The sequence below is a fragment of the Pteropus vampyrus genome, unplaced genomic scaffold (genome assembly GCF_000151845.1).
Source record: "Pteropus vampyrus isolate Shadow unplaced genomic scaffold, Pvam_2.0 Scaffold44, whole genome shotgun sequence".
NCBI classification, from domain to species: domain Eukaryota; kingdom Metazoa; phylum Chordata; class Mammalia; order Chiroptera; family Pteropodidae; genus Pteropus; species Pteropus vampyrus.
Window position 1 is genome coordinate 8,606,109 of NW_011888825.1, and position 20,636 is coordinate 8,626,744.

The 20,636-nt window shown below is 44.1% G+C and overlaps 1 pseudogene; it reads right to left on the reverse strand.

Moving 5' to 3' along the window:
* Positions 1-33: 33 nt before the first annotated feature.
* LOC111738871 lies at positions 34-151 on the reverse strand (annotated as a pseudogene).
* Between the last annotated feature and the right edge of the window lie 20,485 nt (positions 152-20,636).

A 20,636-nucleotide genomic window follows, 5' to 3' on the forward strand; every position in this document is an offset into this window, starting at 1 on the left:
AGGCTTTTCTCCTCCATTTATTTTTATATATAATGCCTATAGCACCTGGTATTCCTAGGTGGTCTCCCATCCAAGTACTAACCAGCCTGACCCTGCTTAGCTTCTGAGATCAGACGAGATAGCGCATGTTCAGGGTGGCATGGCTGTAGACACCTTTTTTTTTTTTTCTTATAGATGTTTAATCACACTCGCTACCCATAGTCTCAGTCCCTGTTAGTGTTAGTGACAGTTTTGATAGCGTTTGCTCAGATTCCCCTGGGGCTCCACAGTGTTCAGTCTTGGAGGGTACAGCAGGGAGGGGGAGTCGCCTTCTGGCTTGGGGGATGAGGGCTGCGGCTCAGCCTCGGTTTTGCAACCGTGACTGGTAAAAATCAACTATTATTTCTCTGCTGTCCCTTCTCTGCTCTCTGCCCTCTGCCCTGATGACTGGGCCCTGCCTCAAGCCATGTAGAGCTCACAGCTCTCCCAGGCAGGGCTGTTCAGGAACTCACCACACCTTCTCCCCTCCCCCTACCTTTACATGGAGTTCTAGCTGCAAGAGGCAGCTTCTTTGTTTCTCCCAGTCTACCTCCCAACACCCGGGGTTCTGACCTGTGGTAGCTCTTATATGCAGATCCTACTCTCAGACATGCTGGTGTGCAGTTTGGATGTTTTTTGATGAGTTTTAGATATTCAGCTTATTGTTGTTTCAAGGGGAGAGATCTGGGAACATCTCTCACTCTGCCATGTTTCTGACCTTTGCAGATTCCATCTGGTGGCTTTATAAATTATTCTTTATATTTTTTAATCTTTTCTTCTTTTTCTTCTTAAAGATGTCTCTCTAACATTTCTTATACTGGCTTGGTGATGATGAACTCCTTTAGCTCTTTTTTTTTTTTTTAATTTACACTCTTAATTATCAGCTAGAATAAATAACAAAACATACTTTTCACAATACTTAATTTTTGTATAAAATTGTCAAATTAAGAGACCCATTTCAAATATGCTTCATATTAATCACTTTGTCTAACCCATCTCTCATTTTATGATATGGAAACATTTAAATGGCTAAATCAAGATGATTCTACAGTATTTTTATATATAATACAAACAAAAACTTGTAGTGTTATATCCTTTAACTTTTTCTTGTCTGATAAGCTCTTTATCTTTCCTTCGATTCTAAATGATAGCTTTGCTTGGTAGAGTAATCTTGGTTGTAGGTCCTTGCTTTTCATCACTTTGAGTATTTCCTGCCGATCCCCTCTGGTCTGCAAATTTCTGCTGAGAAATCAGCTGACAATCTTATGGGAGCTCCCTTGTAGTTAATTCCTTTTCTCTTGCTGCTTTTAGATTCTCTCTCTGTCTTTAACCTTTGACATTTTAATTATGATGTGTCTTGGTGTGGTCCTCTTGGGTTCATCTTGTTTGGGACTCTCTGCATTTCCTGGGCTTGTATGTCTATTTCTTTCACCAGGTTAGGGATGTTTTCAGTCATTATTTCTTCAAAGAGGTTTTCAATTCCTTGCTCTCTCTTTTCTCCTTCTAGTATCCCTATGATGCAAATGTTGGTATGCTTGATGTTGTCCCAGAGGCCCCTTAAACTATCCTCATTTTTTTGGATTCTTTTTTCTTGTTGCTGTTCTGAATGGGTGTTTTCTGTTACTTCATCTTCTAAATTGCTGATTCGATCCTCTGCTTCATTTAATCTGCTGTTAATTCCACCTCAGATATTCTTCATTTCCGTTATTGTAGTTTTCATTTCTGACTAGTTCTTTTTTTGTGTTTTCTACTTCTTTGTTAAAGTTCTCACTGAGTTCTTCTACTCTTCCCCTAAGTTAATTGAACAGCCTTATAACAAGTGTTTTGAACTCTGCATCTGGTAGATTGTTTGTCTCCATTTTGTTTAGTTATTTTTCTGGAGCTTTGTTCTGTTTTTTCATTTGGTACTTGTTTCTTTGTCTTCTCATTTTGACTGCTTACTTGCGTTTGTTTCTATGATTGGTCATGATGACTGCCATGACCAGTGAAGGAGCTGTTGTGCAAGGACTGACCCTACAGAACAAGATTTGCTTTAGTGGGGCTCTAGTGCCTGCCCTGTCTACTCTTTGGGTGTGTTGTCCTCAGATGTGACTCTGAGTGGTGCTCTGGCTCAGACCAAAGCTGGCCACTAGATATGCAGGCTGAGGCCTCCAGTGAGGGGCCCTGTTGCAGACCAAGTTTAGCTGCACACTGTGCCCTGCCTGAGCCACCTGGCATGAGCCACCAAGCAATCCACAGATAGCTACCACCCTTGCTGGGCTTGGAAGTGCCTCAAGAGGCCAAGCTTCAAACTAAGAAGTATGGGGCATGTCGTAGCAAGAGGTATGGGGCACGCCGAAGCCAGATGCTGCTTGTTTAGGCTTTGTGAAATTTTGAGAGATTTTAGGAAAGTCTGTAGCATGAGCCAAGACAGGCCATTTGTATGGAAAATCTACTGAAAGTGACTTGGATAGGCCTGCAAATTGGGAGGGGAAGGTCTCAGGGGCTCACTAGGGTGGGGAAACCAGTGTTAGTTTTGCATCATGATAGAGACTCAGATATGGTGGCTACCTGGGTATGCAGGCTGGATAGGGAGAGAACTCAACAAAGAAGCAACTCCCTTTGTCTGGGAGAAAGCTACCCCTCCATCTCTTGTACCAAAGCCCGACAACTCAGTTTCTCCTCATATGTGCCTGGCGCCTCTCAAATTACTGCCTCAGCTCTGGAGCTCAGAATGAGTGAGTCCATCAGTGGTAAGACTTTGCATGGGCCCATAAGAGGAAAGTCTGAGACTTCCTCGGCCCTTCATCTTAACCAGCCACAATCTCTGCTATTTTTTACAGTCAGAAGTGTGGGGACTTCTCTTCATGGCACCGGAACCCTGACCTGGGGAGCCCAGTTTGGGGCCTCCAGAAGTACCTTCGCAGCCAGGATATTTCTCTCAATTAATTCTCAACCACCACGCATGGTTCTGGAACATGCCTGTTTCATGTCTCTGTCTCGACATGGCTTCTTCTGTGTGTCCCCTAATGTAGGATTTCTGTTCAGCCAGACTCCAGGCAACTACCAAAGATGGCTGTTCTGTAGTTTAGTTGTGACTTTGACCACAAGCCTGCCTGAAACCACTCTTGTCCAGGCACCACCAAGCCCAATGTGGGCAGACCCAGTAGTATTATTGCCATGTCTGCCCCTCCAACACTCCTGCCTGGTCACCCCTCCTTCCAACACTCTCTCCCTCATCTCTGGGTTCCTGGGACCACACACTTCAGTTCTCCTACCTCACCAGTTTCTCCTACCAAATTAAAGTCTCTGGCCATAGCCCTGAGCCTTGACTCATTTATCCACCTGTCTACTTGATACATGAACTTGGATTATTAATAGAATTTAATCCTAACATACACGAAACAGAACTCTTGATTTTCCCCTCTAAGTCATTTATTCCCATTGTGGCATCACCCTCCATAAAACTGCTCAAGCCAAAACCTAGGAGGCATCTTGACTCTCTGGTTTCCTTCAGGGCCAAGACCTCAGCAAGCCTCCAGAGGCGTGTCTCCAACTCTCCCGCCAGTATATCCTGCTCTGCATTTTTACCACCACTTCCCTAAGCTCAGCACTATCAAAAGTTTCCTGAGTGGTCTTTTTTCTTCTGCTCTTACTTCCCTTTAGTTTATTCTTACTTCCCTTTAGTTTATTGAGCATCCAGACAATACTCCTAAAAAAAAAAAAAAAAAATCAGATCATGCCACTGTAAGGACAAATAATGAAAAATGAGTCTTAATACCCTCAGTTAAAAATAAAGGAAAGGCTCTCTCTCCCTTCCCTTTATTTAGAGCAGTTACTTTAGAAAATTTGTGCTTGTATATTCTTTTTCCGTCTCTTCAATCATCTGTAAATCTTTTTAGAGAGCAAATAAGCCTCTAGTTAGCTTTAAATGCCAGAAATGTCTTTCTCAAGGACCAAGGAGCCATCTATTTGAAAGGCAGACTTCAAGGGAGAAAGTTTCCCTTCTCTCCTATGAAAAGGTAGGAGCAGTACTCGGCGGAGACTTGCTCCAAGTTGCAGAACCCAGCTCCTGTCATAAAGCTGAAAGTTTGTTTTTCTCTAGATAAAGCCAATTAGCTAACATGGATAGTCTTCTTGATTACCAAATAAAGTTAAGACGAACTATGTGTGACAAATGATGTTGTTGAGTCTACTTACTGAAGGACTAGTTAGCCTTTATCTTGAGAATATGTATACTGCCTGGTTCTATACAGGGATGAGATTTCTTTGTCTTTGCAGTCTCTTCGCAGGTCTCCCCTGTTGTACATCACATTCTGGTTGCATGCCTATTCAATAATAAAAGTGTTTTCTTTCTCTACTTCCTTTTTAGAGAGGTTTTCTGAGTTGGAAAATTTTTAATTTAATTATACTTCCCCAACACTATCCTCCGTAGCCTCCTGCTGCACTTAGAAGAAATTCTCAAGTCCACAAATTGTCTAGCAAGGTGCTGTATGATCCAAACCCTGCCCTACTCTCTTACTTCAGCCCAGACCTCAAAGTCCCCATTCAACACAGTTAGCCAGCCACCCACAAATCTTTCTTTTCCCCAGGGCTTAGAACCCTCTCCTAGATCTTTTCATCACACCTTCTCATCACACCTGTCTCAGCTCAAGCCTCATCTCCCCGGTCCTTTCCCCATTCACTATGTGTCACACTGTTTTGTTTCCTCCAAAAGACTTATTATAATCTGTTTTTATCTCGTTGATTGACTGTCTCCCTCCATGAAAATACAAGCACTAACTTCTGTCTTTTGTATTCATTCTCAATCCCTAGAGGCTAGAACAGTGACTAGCACACAGTAGGGACTCAATAAATATTTAAGTAAATGAATGTAAGTGGCATTATTAGTGTTTCGTTGCTCTGAATCCCCTCCCATTCCAGCCATCTTCTCTTCTGAAATTACCTTATTTTAGATGACTGCAAGCTCACATGATCCAACTGTGGGGTAAAACAGCCTTGAAGTTTAAACCATATTAATAAGGACAACATCCTGATCAGACACAATGTGTCTCTTGTCCTCCCAGAGATAAGGCCCCACAGTCATTGCTCTGATGAATGAGAGTGGAGCCACCCCCAGGCCAGGGGTGGGAGGAAGGAGTAAGCATTGCCTGCCCCTCCTTCTCTCCTTCACTCTCACCTGCTAACAGCCCTTCAGTAAGGGTTGTAAACCCATTTACAGATTAGGAAATTAAGGTTCAGGAAGTAATGTCACTTGGACTCACTGCACCAGTCATAAGTGCTGAGTCTCTAAAGCATCTGCTCTTTCCTGACACCATGGAAATGTCACTTGCAGTAACATGTTGAGGGCTCCTCAAAACCTTTGCATGAGGAGCTGTTGAGAGAACCAGAAATACTCAGCTGGAGAAGAGATGGCTCAGGGTTTCCAAAGACCTGATCTGAGTTTTTCCAGAGGGAAAAATTGGAGCACATGGTCATCTCTCTCCTTCTCCTTCTTTTCTTCAAATCTACTCCTCCTCTTTCTTTCTCTAATACTATATTTTTTCTATAACTATATACTATAATATAGTATTACAATTACTATATAACTGTTTTATTCATATATCCCAAACCTGGCCTGTTCTGGACTAATCTATTTCTAATCTGCATTTTAACTCAAAATAAAACAGTTGAAAAAAACGTTGATCTTGCCCCAACACAACACCATGATTCAATCTCTTGTTTTCCTTTCTCCTTTCTCCTTTTTTTTTTAATAAAGGAATAAGCTGGAAAAAATATTTGCACAATTATGAGTCAACCTTTCTAAACAATTGACATTGTCCAAAACATAAATGTCCAAGACTCATCACAACTTGTATGTTACCAAGCAAAAGCATGTGACATTTCTGGGTTGCTCATCACCATCCATATCTGGACAGAGTGCCCAAAAGGGCACCTGTGACTTGCCAATGGATGACCCAGTAGCCACAACCTTAGTAAATCATTCTTCAGTTCTGTTTTCCAGTTGCTTCTTGTGTTTAGATTCTCAAATTAAAGGCAAAATAAAACGACAACAAAAAACAATAAAGAAAACACAACACTATCTATTGTAGTCATAGTTCCTTCCAAATTATAAACTTTGATTCTTATTATATAACAAATGAGAAGATTTTCTTCACTCATTTGTTCATTCAACAAATATTTATTGAGTGGACTGTTTCAGATGCTGGGAATGGTGGTGAAAGAAATAAACAAGGTCTGTATTTTCAAGAAACTAACATTTGACTGGAGTGGCTTAGTCAGGATAAGAGTTAACCTCAAAATGTCTGTGGTTAACACAACAGGAGGTTGGTAGGCTGTGCTCCACAAAGTCAGTCAGAAACCACTGCTGATGGAGTCTCCACTATCTCAACACATACCTTTGGGGTTCACCCTAGCAGGGGATGGGAAGTCTGGGAAGTTACATACAGATCATCTTTACTCACATCCCATTGGCCAGAACCACTCACAGTTGAAAGGGTGCTGAGAAATGTAGAATATTGTTATTTTTTGAGCAGCAAATGTCTCTCAGATGGACAAAGACAGGCAATAAACACATGATAAACAGACCAAAAAAAAAATAAAAACCTGAAAAAAAGAGTAGGCTATGCAGATATTAAAGAATCTGCTAGCATTTAGAGATGACCAGCTGAAGAGCTGACTGAGGGAAAGGTTCATCATGCCCCCAATGTTATAGGTCTCTGAGATCTAACTCTGACCTACAGTGACTCTTGTCCCTCTTTCTACCAGATTGGGACTGCTGCCATCCCAGGCCTCCTCTTACCATCTCCGGGGTCCTTCACACCACCACCAGGACTTTACTCTTGGTCCCTGGTCATCTCTAAAGGTAAAACAATGGGAAATCCACTACCTCACACTCCAAAAGTCTGGACAGAGGGCAGATGCTAATTGTGGACTCCTGACCCCACCTCTGCCTCTGAGGTTCTCTTGCCCTGCCTCTTCTGTGGGCCAGCATGAGCATTGCCTTCAGGCCAACAGCAGAACAGCCCCTTCTTTGACCTTCCCACTTTCTCAGAAATCCTCTGGAATTACCTAGACTGTCTTGGACTGACCATGTGGATTCTGGTGAATGTAGCAGAGGCATTATTGCCTATGCAAAGTTCATCCCCTCCCTCCTTGCTAATAGAATCCCCATTTTATTTAGATATTCACTTCAAGGAGAGGTGACTTTGTCCCCAGCTCAGAGATAAGTCCCACATAGTCTAAATCAATAGGTCCTCAAGCCTTGTGGCATCTGGAATATTATAATAACTTTAGGAACTTTAAAAAAATACAAATGCCTAGGATCCCAAGCTTAATTTTTTAAAATTGAACTTTATTTCTTATTGTGGTTTTAGGTTCACAGCAAAATTGAGTTGAAAATACAGAGATTTGCCGTATACCTCCTGTTCCCTCCACATGCACAACCTCCCCCACTGTGGACATCCCCCACCAAAGTGGTTCATTTGTTACAATTGTTGAACCTACATTGACACATTATCATCATGGATCCTGAACTTTTGATTCTATGTTTCAGGATGGAGCCTTGCATTAATAATTTTTTAAAAAGTTCTCCAAGTGATTTTAGTATACAGCCAAGGTTGAGAGCCCTGGCATAAGCCAGTAGTGAAGTATGTTTTCCCGGACAGTGATTAGTTAAAGTTGAGTGTATGACCTAGTTGTGGGCAATAGGGTCTGAGGAGAGGTCTGCTGGAGGACTCTGGAAAAGGTTCCTTCCAGAATGAAAATAGAAGCACAAGAAAGGGTGACTCCTCTTCTTAGAGGACGGTATGCCTGGATGTGACACTTGGAATAGTGCAGCAATCTTGTGACCATGAGGACAGCCTCCCCAACCCCGCCCGGCCCCCCTCCGCCGGAGGATAAGCAGACCTACTGAGAATGGTATGGCAGAAAAATGGAAACAACTTGACTCCTCAAAGATACTATTGAGTCACTAGAGTTACTCTATCTTTGGACTTTTTGTTATATATGACTATGTGACATGATAAATTGTCCTCCCTCACTTAAAAAACAAACAAACATTTGAAGTGTGTTTTAAGTTATTTACATTTGGAAACATCCTAATGGATGGAGAAAATCAACCATTTTTGCCAGGACTGACTCCAACCTCCTTCCCCTCCCTTCAGCTGGTGTCCATCTCTCTTCCTCTTCTCTTTCGGTCCACTCCTTGTTCCAGTATCTCCCAAGCAAGGCTGGCTTGTTCCCCTACCTGAGACTTTGCCCATGCTTCCCAGCAGTTCCTCTGTCCTGGTGTTCCCTCCCTACTCCTGCAAGCAGCTGTCAGCTGGGCCTCCTGATTCTAAACACCCATGCACATCAACTTGCTCATGCCTGAGTACTGTGAACCAACAGGCAGAGAGACTCTGGAGGCAGGAACCCCTGGTGTTGGCCCCAGCTTTGTCTCTTATTTGCTCTAAGACCGTATCAGCCAGGTAAGAACAGGAAATAGGAACCACTGCAGGTATTATCAACAGAAAGAGAGTCAATAAAGGGAATTAGATCTCTCAAAATCAGAGAATGGCTCCCAGGATGCATGATAACTGCCCCTCAGGAGAGTTACCTTCTTTTGCCTGAAGAATCAGAAGTGACCTCTGGAACTCACTGCTGTGGATTGGGAAATGGCTCTGCCACCATAACTGCCTCTTGACCCTAACCAAATTGGTGACTGGACACATGATGGCTGCTACAAAAACTATCACGTGTTCATGCCCTTCCTTATCAGCCCAACCAGTCAAATCCTGAAAAGTGCATCTATATAGACAGAACTTAATTCTCACCTAGAACCCTGGCTACAGGGGAGTCTTGGAAATCTAGTGTTTAGCCATGGCCACACAGAAAGCTGCTAGCAGGAAGTGGAAATGGATGCTGAGAGTCAGTTTACCTTTTGCAACTCTGAACTAAGGGCCAGTTGTTCAGCCCATTTGAGTCTGTTTCTTTGATCTTCAAGTAGTTACAATAGCAATGCTTACCTCCTAGGATTAGTGTGAGAATTAAAAGAGATAATGCAGATAAAGCACTTGGCATGGTGTCTTTTCAAGGACTAATTAGTGATATTTCCTTCTTCTGGTTCTACAGTTCTCCAAGTCTGCCGTTAGGCCCCTTACTCTGAAATAGGCCTCAGAGATCACTTGCTGAGTGAAGAGTTTGCAGAAAGTATAGGACAAATGGCTTGAGAGAGAGACCCAGCTATGCCCATAGACAACCAAGGCCCAACGTTGGCGCCAGACTCCGTGGACATGCTACCCTCCTGATGACCAATCAGCCATGCCAGCTGATGACTCTCCAGCTGGGGGTGTTAGTTATGTAAGCTGCACCTTTGCTTTGTTTATACAAAATTTTGAAAATAGCAGTTGAGTGTGGCCTGTGCTGCTTAACTCCTAAAGGCAACAGAGATCGTTTGGGCAGGCAACCCAACCACATGCAAAGCAGCTATCCAGGCTCAGAGTCAGGTTTAGCAGGACAGGCAGCACTGGCAGTCTCTCAGTCAGCACTCTCTTTTCTGTGAGACCTAGAACCCAGAGTGCCTGGGAGAAGCCATGTGCTCCTGGATGTGCATCTTCTAATGTGCTCATTATAGGACTGGGCCCTCCACCTCTGATTTCCTGCCGGGCAATGAAGTTCTCTGCTCTAATGGCAGCCCTTCACTCTGCCAGATACTAAGTGAGCCAGGAGCTCACTCTTGGCTTCTGTCAACACTTTGGGTAGGCCTTAGCCTCTTAGCAAAGCAAGAATAGAAAGAGGCACAGCAGGCTGGGTAGGAAGGGTGCACAGGGGTTTGGGGGAAGATGTTATCACCTGTGTGGTTTGACTCAAGCTTCTAAATGAAGAGATGGGGAGCAAGCTCACACCCTTTGTTCCCTCACATGACAATGGTGCTTGCAAGTGCCAAGGTTCCTGAATAACTTCCTGTGCATCCTGGAAATGTGGCCCAGTCCTGGTCCCAGGGCTTTGCATTCATAGAACATCTTCCATTTGAGCCAGGGCCAGAGATGAGCTTACAAGTCCTCATGTGACCTTCTGGGAAATAAATGTTTGTGCTATTAACTGTTGTACGTAAGAAAGACAAAAACAGCTCTCTGTTCCCAGAAGCTTGTCTGCCTGGTAGGAGGTTATAGGGTTGGGGACTGGTAGAAACTGCAGTAACAGTTTTTCTATCTTGGGAAGGCAAAAGGCTGAGACCAGAGACGACCTGGCCCCAGTTAGATGCCCTGGAAGGAGGGGTGATTTGGCCTGCTTGAGCATTCCAATGCTGAGGCCTTTTTCAGAGAATAGGCCAGCAGTTGCTAGAGAGACAGAAAAAAAGTTTTTCTTCCTATTTCTGCTCCATACTTGTGCTCAGTATGCTGTAGGTCAGAGAGGCAATGGCGGCACACACACGCTGTCACTCCTCTATCCCATGCCCTTGGCAGATATTGAGAACTGATTAAGCACTCTTTTCTGCTGAATTGTGTGAGGCTCACAGTCTAGCAGTATAAGGCAACAGGCCCAATGAAGCAGAGCTGGTAGGCTGGAGAAAAGCTCTTTATCACCCTAGATGGAGTAGAAAGAACATGTACTTTGGAGGCGGTACAGACCCAGCCTTATATTCTGGCTCTGCCACTTTATTTGATCAGTACTTAATTTTTCTGATTTGGTTCTCTCATTCATAAAGTGGAGATTAGCATTTCTATCTACCAGAAAAGGTTGGTATAAAATCTAATGGAATAATGTGTCTAATACTAATGGAGAGACACCTCTACCTACATATACCACCATTACACCAACACATACATTCCCACACTCCACACAAACATATTCTACAGAAAATCTGCCAGGATGAAAATGCCACGAGCCATGCTCAAGTTTTCTTGAGTCTTCTCCTCCTCTTCCTCTTTCTCTTTCTTCTCCTTCTTCAAAAAGATTTGTTATGCAACAAAATTTGTTATGAGGATGATTTAACTTACTTAAGAAACCCAAGAGCTTCTGCAGTGTTAACTGCGAACATAACATAAAGGTAAAGTCTGGGCTATTTATGAATTGTTCTCATCTAGTCTGTATCTTTAAAACATCAGGAGTCAAGAATTTAAGAAAGAAAGAAAGAAAAGAGACCTCTAACATCTGTTAAATGTCTACTCTGTTCCAGGTACTTCTGTATGTGTTAACTCATTTACTTCTTATATCAATTCTTTCTGTGAGATTTTTTAAACTGTGGTAAAATACACAGTTTTTAATCATCTTAAATATTAATATTTAATATTAAAAATTAATCATCTTAAATATTTTAAAGTTCAGTAGTGTTAAATACATTCACATTGTTGTGCAATCTCCAGAACTCTTTTCATGTTGCAAAAACCAAAACTCTATACTCATTAAGCAAACATTTCCACTCCCCCTCCCACCAGCCCTTGACAACCACCATTCTACTTTCTGTTTCTATGAATTTAACTATTCTAGGGCTGTCATATAAGTACCTCATGTAAGTGGAATCATACAGTATTTGTCCTTTTGTGACTGGCTTATTTCACTTAACATAGTGTTTTTAATGTTTGCATTGTTTACATGTTGTGTGGTACATGTCAGAGTTTCCTTCTTTTTTAAGAATGAATAATATTCCACTAGATGTATATACATTATATTTATCCCTTCATCTACCCATGGACTTTTGGGTTGCCTCCACCTTTTGGCTATTGTGAATAATGCTGCTATGAACATGGGTGTACAGATATCTGTTTGAGTTCCCGCTTTCAACTCTTCTGGGTATGTACCCAGAGGTGGAATTGCTGAGTCATATGGCAATTCTATGTCAGATTTTATTACAAAGGAAGAACAAGCTAAAGAGAATAAGGGACTTGAAAGTGGCAGAATCAGAATGTAACCCTAGTCTACTTTAACTGAGCTTAAATTATATATTTCTTCTCTCCTATTAAAAGATAAACTGAGGCATATTAAAAATTGTAAGAGTTTATTTGAGCAAAAATCTGTTCGAATCAGGCAGCACCAAACTGGAAGTGATTAGGAGCACTCTACTGACAGGAGCTAGAAGGCAGACTTCTAAAGAGAAGAGGCAGAAGCAAAGGAAGGAAATTTTTGTTTGCCTATAGCTCAAGCCTTTGCCTTATTTGGAAATGCCTAGTTGGTTGTTTGTGATTGGTTGTCTCAGGTTTTGATTTCTTAACCTTGAGGCATTTACAGGTTTAGGTTTTGGTTTGCTTAAGTAGGTTGCTGAAGTATTAGAACTACTTCAAGCTAATGAAGTAGTTTAATTGGTTTAACACTCCCTGAGCAAACAGTTGGGTTCAACAAACTGCCTCATGAAAGGGGTGCAGGTATGAGGAAAACTACTGTGATCATACCCCAGGCTGGCAAATGATCTGACTGGTCAGGAAGGTTTTGCTAGGTGGTCTGAAAGCATCCTTCGCCCTTGGTGCTAGGCAGTCCCTCTTCCAAGCAAGACTCATGTGAAGGGCAGCAAGGACAGGGTTTGTTTGGTGTGGCCAACGTGAAGACACAGAGACTGGGGCTGGGGAGAGAGCTGGAAGTGCGGACCCCCTGACAGGCCCACATAGTCAGGGGTCATGAGGTTGCAAGAACAGACCTCCACTCAGAACATCTCAAAAAAAAAAAAAAATGAAGTTGTAAGGAAGGAGCATTATCTCTTAGGGAAAAGGAACAGCCAAGTCATGTAGTATCCAGAAACGGAAAGACTGAGAAAAGCAAATGACTGAATGAATGATATTGTGGCCCTTCTTTCTGAGGGCTACAGGGTCCCCCATCTCTTCCTCTCACTGGGGTCTGCTCTTCTCTCTTCACCTTCCAAATTGCCTCTGATACGTCATTCCTCCAGAGTCCCATTTAGTTTGGGATTACATACAATTTGCCCGGGCCTGCCAAGCTCCATGTTCCCAGAACTACAGTCTCCATCCTCATCCACCTTCTTCTCACTGATCCTCTCTCCCATGCCCAACCACAAAGTCCTGATAGAGAGACTCTCATTGGTTCAACTAGTGATGGAGAGGTGATCACGAGGCGCATTGGACCACGCCTTCTGGGTGCTGTGGGCAGGGCCTGCCTGGTCTTCTGGTGCTGACAAGGTGGGAAACCCCAGGCAGCTCCTCAGGGTGGGGTTCAAAAGGAGTGGGGTGGATCTATGTATTGCCCCTACCTGGCCAGCCTGACCAGGCTGGTGGCTCCAGGAGGCTATGTAACCCGGTGGGTCCCTGAACCTTGGTAATCTGGGTCATCTGCACACAAAGCTGGTCTGAATTATGGCTTGTTTTTAAATAAAGGCAGATTTATTTCCTTCCTGCCCCTGTCTGGAGCCAGGGCTCTGGTTTCCTGTTTGCTCCATTGCCTAAAGCAGGTGCGCTGGCTCAACCTTGCTTTGACCTCAGAAAGCCCCTAGTTTCAGGCTAGCCACTCCCCACCTGCCCTGCTGACAGACAGTGGGAAAAAGCCTTGGGGTTAATGCTTGGGAGGGATCCCTGCAGCTGGGTTCTTAAACTCTCAGCTTTTTCTCCCTGGCTGGGCTTGCGGGTCGCTAGATAGCCCCTGTCTGTCAAGGCCGAGGAAGTCCCTGAGGGGTGCCCCCAGCAGCATAAGCAGCTGTCCATGAGCTCCCCCGGGTTAAGCCTTCATGGGAGCCGAGATCTCCCAGCCCACTATGTGCCTTCCAAATCCTCTAATCAGGAGAGGGGCTGGCCAGATTGGGAGTGAGGGCAGCTATCAAGTCACTGAGCCCTAACAGCCCCACAGCAATCTGGAAGGGCAATCTCTAGGGACGAATAGGGTTAATGGAGAGAACCAACAGTAGGCTAGGCTCAGGAGGTCCCTGCCCAATGGGACAGGACTAGGAGAATCTGAGTCAGGACATGCATCTATTAATTTAAGAAGTAACCATTGAGCATGGTGCCACCTAACGCTTCATCTTTACCAAGAAAACTATTTCAGGTTGGCTATGGCAGCAATATATATTCACCCAGCCCCAGAGTGACTGTGTCTAGGCCAGTAATTCTCGACCTTGGCTGCACATGGGAAAATTTCCTGGGGAGGTCTAAATGAATGCTGGCAGAAGAATTCCATGGTGCTAAAAATCAAGATAGTAGCTATCCTTGGTGGGAGAGAGTGAATGAAAGGAGACACCAGGGGACTTAGAGGAGACTAATAAAATTCTGTTTCTTGATCTGGCTGCTGGTTATTCAGGTGCATTTAATTTATAAAAATTCATGGAGCTGTATACATATTATATGTGTGCTTTTCTGTACGAATGTTAGACTTCAATAAGAAGTTAAAGAAAAAAGCAAAAGAAATAGCTGTCTGGGCCCTCCTCAGAGTAATTAAATCAGAACATCTGAGCGGGGCCTGGGTAGTGGTATTTTTTTTTATAAAAGCTTTCCAGGTGATTCTAAAGTGAAGTCAAGGGTTAGAACTTCTGGTTCAACCCCATATTTAGTAATACCATCCTCTGGAGATGGACTTAAGTATGGGTGGGTGTGATATTAGAGGTAGTTGGTTGGGGAACTTCTGAGATAGTTATCTTGTTCCCAAAAGGGGTTTAAGACAGAGTTTTGAGTATGGATGTTGTCGTGGGGGGATAAGATGCCTGGGGCTGCTGCAGTCATCTTACAGTCATGAAGGAAAAGCCGAGGGGAGTGCAGATGGCCAACTGACCCAGAGCTCAGGCATCGTTGAGCTGCTAAGTTCCCAGTCCTGGCTGATTATTGGAAGCACCCAGGGAATGCTTTACAAATGCAGATGACCAGGCCCCACATCAGAAATTTAAAAAAAAAAATTTCCTGGGTGATTCTCATGTGTACTCTGTTTTCTAGAGGGAGAATCATCCTACTATATGGATCTCTGATTTCCTGCACCAATATAATACATAAAGCCTATATTCTCCAGTATGTTCGGTCACTTGGATTTTGATTCTGTCCCCACCTACGATGCATTTTTTCATGGAGGGCACACCTTCCACAATGCATTACACACCATAATTTGCCTCTCACTCTGCCCAGGATGCCTTGGTGAGCAAGTCCTTGAATGTAGGCTGATAATACAACTTAGACTGACACATAGGTGGGGATGGCTGCCTAGACTCTGGTCATCCCAAGTTCTTGGTTTCTGAGTAATGAAGTTTTTCTCCCCCTTTTTTTGAACTGTTTTAAAATGCAGGTTTTATTATTATTCAGGTAAGGCAAGGCCAATAGATCAGGAGACAACTGCCACGGAGAAGGTAGTTTCTTATACAAAGTTCTCAAGAGGAGGAGGCACATTATACCTCAGGAAGCCACATGGGGAAGCACCAGGATCAGTTAGGAGGAGAAATGTGGGCAAGAACCTTTGCTGTACTTTCTGGGAAAGGAACAGATGAGGCAAGGTAAGCACTGGCCAGTTGGAATAATTTCAGGCGGCTCTGGGGCGTAGCGGTTGTCCTAGATGTCTAGTACCTGGTTCTGGGGTGGTTAGGGCAGATGGATAGTGGCCTGAGTCTGAGAATCCATGGTGGGTTGTGAATGGTTGGTTGGTTTGCATCTGAATGGTACAGAGTCGTTGGCTATTATTTACAGGCAGAATTGTTTGTATCGCTAAGAATTAGTTAGCCCTGGGAAGGGTAGTCCTTTCTAGGTCAGCAAGGCCCCCAGGTATCAAAGTGTCAAAAATACAAAATAAAAAGACAAGTTTAGCACAGACTCCCTCTCTTTGATAAAGCGAACACTAGATGTGCCGTGACTTGCAGCCTGGGAGGGCTATTCTCAGTTTCTCCTCTCCAGCTGCTGACAGTGAGTCCCACCTTCTTTTTGAGGGCAATAATGCAGGTAGCCTTCTGAAGAATGGGTTGGAATGATGCCAGCCAGGCATCAGGGAGACCAGAGACACAGATGCCCTATGTGAGGAGGCAGCAGTGGGGACAGAAGGTCAAGGGGAAGGGGAGGAGGTGGAAGAATGAAGCTGTGCATAGGTGAGGCAGAGTAACAGCATGAAACAGGTGGTGAGCAGAGCTGGCAGTGAGCTTTTCCTCACAGGAGCATAGCGTACTGCTTGGGAGTAGAAAGCAAGTGGATAAGGATTCGTCTTCTACAAAGTAAAAAGAAACTAAGTAAAGAGTACTTATGACAATTTTGTAGTAATAGAGAACCAATGAAAATTCCCAGGGAGATGATTGTGGCATCTTTGGGAGATTACTCTAGAAATTGGAGTGAGAAGAAGGTAAAGAGATTTGAGTATGAAAATCTCAAGGTCAGCCAGAAAGGACTAAACTGACCTTGCCCTATGTCCAAGCTCCAATTACAGTGCATGGTAACTGTGAGGGTTAATTGAGGTGACTTACTCAGGACACAGGCCATTCCTAGGCGGATGGACTGAGTGCTGAGAATGCCTGTCACACAGAGGGCAGGCCACAGCCACATGCACACAAGAAGGCTGTTTTGGTTTCTAAGGCTAGAGTCACTGTTTTCCAATCTCACGACACATTTTCTTATGTTGAAATCCAGAAATTAACAAGCTAGCTTTTCTCTCTCTTTTTTTTTTTCTCTTAAATTGTAGTACTTTCTGACAATGTGCTACCTTTACCCTCCAACACTTAGGACAAAGCTGAGGAAGACATTGTCCTGCAGCTAAGAAGAGAATTGTTTCTTTTGTTTTCTATCATGATATCAAAATCCCTACATTGTCTTGTGGCTAAAGTGGTTCTGTGGAAGAATGCCATGGAAGCCCTGCTACTTGCCTGCGGCCCAACCCTACACAGAGTGGTGCTCGGAGAGGTCCAGCTTCAGTGTCGTCTCCTGGTGGGAATCCAGAGGAAGCAGATGCAGGTGATGGCCCCCTGTTCCAGCGCCTCAGTATACCTCTCAGATGTGGATGCTGAAATCTCAGCCCTGGCTTCTATACATCTTGAAATTTGCACTGAAGGGGTGCTCTGGGGCAGAGGAGACAGGCTCTGGTGGGGAAGGATGTTGTAGGGTACGAGGGAGAGGTTTATAGGCTTGAGCACCCAGCCCCTTATTGATGAGGAACTGCCACCACCTCCACCACAGCCTCCTGGCTGTCCCCCTTCAGGTCCCTCAGGATACCAAAAATCTAATGACCTTTCCCCCATCACAGGGTTTGCCCCCCACCAAACTCCCACGTCCCCTTCTTCAGAACATGGGGTCTTGCCCCTAGGAAGATGCTTTCATTTCATCCAATGCAGCTTCTCAAAACAGTCCCTGGCACGTTAGCTGATGCTTTGAAAGGTCAAAACTCAAAATATCGGATTTTAGAGTAAGGAAAGGTTTTTTGATTGAGAAGGCACCAACTGAGAAGATGGGAGATTTAGTGGTGCCTCAAATTCATCTTAAGAAAGTACAGGGTTCAGGCTTTTTATGTCAAAAGAAGGAGAAAATGGGAGGAGCAAGAGGTGATTGACAACCGCAGACATCTGGATGCCCCCAGGGGTCCGAGGAAGATTGTACTTAGTCTGTTGACCTTAGTTGATGTGAGTCTAGTCATGAGGTTCTGCAAATCTTTGATAAACAATACATACTTTCCTTATCTCCTAGGTAGAGACACTTTCTGGTAGGGACTGTTTTTGTAAAACTTAATCTGCAAGCAGAATTCCTCTAACAAAAAGCATGGCCATACGCAAGAAGCTATTAACCTGAAGGCCATGAGAACAAAGCAGGTTTGAATAAGATGAAGTCAGAGAGGCCAAGCATTTCACTCTGTTACAGAGGTACTCAAGAAAAAATGTGCTTGTCAATGAATGTCCTCCTGCAGGTTCACAGGACATCTTGTGGGGCTTGTTTAGCTAAGGCAGGAAAAATAAACAACTTCCCTTGGTACCTGTTTCGATTCGGAAATGATGGATATTTTAAAATAAGGACCAGGTGAGTAAGAGACAAAAGGGAAACCTGGATTCCCGCCACTACCACTGCCCACTAAGGACTAAAATATTGGGGAAGGAAATGATGATCCTGGCCTGAGGGAAGGAAATGAAAGGCCCTCTCTCCATTCCCCTCCTTCTTTTCTGTTTGCCTCCTGGAAGCCTAGTGCCAGCCCAGTGCTAGTCTCCCCTCTCTACCCTCTCCCTAGTAGGAATCGCTTGCCCTGGCAGTTGGAGGACTCAAACTTCCATGCTCAGAAACCCACAGTGGTACTTCAATGGCTGCAGGAACATCAAAAGCCTGGGGCTGGCATTCCAGGTGCCTTCTGCCAAGGCAGTGCCTCCTTGCTCACTGCACTCCACTGCATCCCCTCCTGGTCCTTGGCTCCTGGTTAGCTGGCCTGGCATAGCTCACCTGCTTTCTCTCCATCCTTCAGGACCCCCAGCACACCTGTTGGTCCCAGTGGCATCAACCAGACCTGGGTTTGAATCAAGCTCAGCTTGGCCCCAGCGAGGGACTTCGCCTTGTTCACACAATCTCTCAGAGCCTTGGGTTCTGCACTGGGCATGCAGATAACCACCCCACCCCGCCTCACCTACTGGGTCTGGAACCTTCCCTGACACAGTCCTCTATGGGTTCTGCCACAAACCGGGAGACCAGGCTGGGATAGTAAGCGCCGGGCATTTTCCTAGAGGTACAGAGCTTATCACAGCACCGCCCCCCGCCCATGCAATGTACACACCATTTTCAATAGCTTTTTAATAGCATTATTGAGCTATCATTTACATATCATACAATTCAGTCTTTTCAAGTATACAATTCAATGACTTTTAATATATTCACAGACATGTGCAACCATCACCACAATCAATTTTAGAGCATTTTCGTCACCCCTAAAAGAAGCCTCATATCTCTTAGCTGTCATTCTCACTTACCCCCATTCCCTTGGCCCCTGGAAATCACCAATCTACTTTCTGTCTTTACGGGTTTTCTTATTCTGGACATTTCATATAAGTGGAATTATATAATATGTGCTCTTTTTGTGATGGACTCCTTTCACTTAGCTTAATATTTTTCAAGGTTCATTCGTATTGAAGTACCTAGCAGTACTTCATTCCTCTTTATGTCCCAAGACTATTCCATTGTTGGACATACCACACTTTGTTCATCTTTTCATCAGTTGATGGACACTTCAATTGTCTCCACTCTTTGGGTACTGTGAACGATGCTACCTCTTCATTCTTAAACTAAATGTGCAAGAGGGAAGAAATTTTTCTTATAAATTTAAATAAATGTTACCTATTATTATTATGTTGTCTACCATATTTAATAGAGTTTATTTTTTAGAGCAGTTTTTGGTTTTTAGGAAAATTGTACAGAAAGTTTAGAGAGTGCCTATTATATGTGCCTCCTTACTGTCCACCCTCCAGCTTCCCCTATTAACATTTAGCATTAGGATGGTACATTTGTTAAAACTGATGAACTAATATTGATATATATTATTAACTAAAGTCCATAGTTTATATTAGGGTTCACTCTCGGTGTTGTATATTCTATAGGTTTTGACAAATGTATAATGACATGTATCCACCATTATAATATCACAGAAATAATTTAACTGCCCTAAAAATCCTCTGTGCTCCACCAACTCACCCCTTCACCCCCCTAAACCTCTGGCAATTACTAATCTTTTTTCTGTCTCCATAGTTTTTCCTTTTCCATAATGTCATATAGTTGGAATCATACAGTATTAGCTTTTTCAGACTGGGCTCTTTCATTTTGCAAACTACATTTAAGGCTCCTCTATGTCTTTTCATGGCTTGATAGTTCATTTCTTTCTAGTGCTAAATAATATTCCTTTTTAATTCTTTCGAACTTTTCCCCAGCCAGAAGTGCCCCCACCAACTTCTGCTCTTCAGGAGTCTTGCACTCTTCAGGTATCACTGCTGAGGCTTTGCAAGCTGGTTCTGTCTCTCCCCTTACATCAGAGCTGGGAGTGACTTGACATCCTGTCAGGACTGAGCCCTAGGTATTTCTATGGGGGAAGGTGCCCAGTGAAGCCTTTTGGGACAAGGGGGAGAGGAAAGCAGGAAAGGGTGAAGGATGGAGGGAAGAGGTATTGGGGTGGAGGCAGAGAGAAGGAGGTGCCAAATCTAAGAGGCAGTAGTTGGAAGGGTTTTTGCAGATCTCGGGCATTTTGCAGATGTTGGTCATTGCTCAACAGAAGGCCTGGGGACAGGCAGGAGACAAACAGTTTGGTCCTGCCCAGCTGTTCTTTCACCTGAAGATATATGTGGAGCTGAGGGACCAGAAGGCCAGAGTCTCCACCTTCCTCAGTGGAGAACTGGGTGTTTTGCAGTCATGGGGCAGTGAGGAAGGGTCAGAGATAGGGACGTTGGCTCCCTGGCCTGGCAGGGTGCATGGCTCAGGAAGGACATCAGGAAGGCCAAAAGGAAAAGGCTGGTGAAGTGTAACCAAGTATAGAGTTAACAGAATTAACAAGTAACCAAGTTAACAGAGGCCCCAGCACCAACAGTATCTGGCAGGACCCCAGGCAGTCACCTGAGGGCAGGGCCGGAGGACCAGGCCAACCCCACAGGGGGCTCTCCTGGTGCTCCAGGACTTGCAGCTGGAGAGGACATCTTGGGCTAGCTCTGTGCTGACATTCGCAGCAGCCGGTCTGTGGTAAGTGGGGAGCCTGAGATGCCCTCAAGGTTCTTGGGCCACTGAGTTTGCCTAGGTCAGTTCCCTGCTTCCTTGCCG